Genomic DNA, 1,270 nt, shown 5'->3' with positions numbered 1-1,270 from the left:
TGTATATTAGATTTTATTATTCCAGATTTATTTATTATTGTATTAAAACTATAAGATGTGGGAAAATGTTTCATCGTTTTTTTTTTATTGACCAAAACGGTCTTCCATACGACAAATTAACCATGCTTGGAAAGGATTAAAAGCCTTCAAAAAGTTTAAAAGTTACGATAATGAATTTATTTTGAAGTTGAAATAGTCTCTGGAATCTACAGAAGAGGATTAGGCCACTGAAAAAGTTTGAAAAAAGTTATTTTAAAAAAAGTTAATTTTTAAATAATATTTCAGTTTAATATGGGAAAAATGCAGAATTCTTACTTTAATTTCAGAATTCTGTCTTTCTTTTCAGAATTCTGCCTTTAATCTCAGAATTCTAACTTTAATCTCAGAATTCCGACGTTAATCTCAGAATTCCGACGTTAATCTCAGAATTCTAAATTTAATCTCAGAATCCTGACTTTAATTTCAGAATTCAGACTTTAATCTTAGAATTTTGTACTTTAATCTCAGAATTCCGACTTTAATCTCAGAATTCCGATGTTTAATCTCAGAATTCTAACTTTAATCTCAGAATTCTGACTTTAATCTCAGAATTCTGACTTTAATCTCAGAATTCTAACTTTAATCTCAGAATTCTGACTTTAATCTCAGAATTCTGACTTTTTTTTATCAGAATTCTGATTTTTTCCGGGTCCCTGGTGATGCTATTTTATTAATGGAAGAACAGAAGGTGATTAAAACAAGAGAGCTAGTTTAGTCTTTAAAATTATATATATTAGGGCCACAGAAAAAATAAAAAAGTTAACTGATTTTTAAATATTATTTCAGTATGATATGGGAAAAAAGTCAGAGTTCTGACTTTAATCTGAGAATTCTGACTTTTTTCTCATATAAAACTGAAATAATATTTAAAAATCAGTAAACTTTTTTTTTTCTCAGTGGCACTAATCGTCTTCCGTAGAATCCGTGTTTGTTTTGTATAGTTAAAAAGAAGAAATATTTGATAACGCTGCCTACGTCACGTCGATGAATCAGTTCCGCGTCATGCGTTTAGAGTAAATTACGGCCGTCATTTGCAGGTGAGCGGTGTTGCAAGACTTCTTGACAATTAAGGCCCGCAGGTGGAAAACAAATAAAGTTTCTCAAGACAAGCTGATGTGTCAGAGACAGAGCAGGACACGCAGGATGTTCCTGCAAGTCTGAACAGATCCAGGTGGATGATGATGATGATGGTGATGATGATGATGCAGACGCTCCTCTCCTGCTGAGCAGC

This window comes from Cyprinodon variegatus, unplaced genomic scaffold (genome assembly GCF_000732505.1).
Source record: "Cyprinodon variegatus isolate N-32 unplaced genomic scaffold, C_variegatus-1.0 Scaffold1014, whole genome shotgun sequence".
In the NCBI taxonomy this organism is placed as follows: domain Eukaryota; kingdom Metazoa; phylum Chordata; class Actinopteri; order Cyprinodontiformes; family Cyprinodontidae; genus Cyprinodon; species Cyprinodon variegatus.
This window is presented reverse-complemented; position numbering follows the sequence as displayed.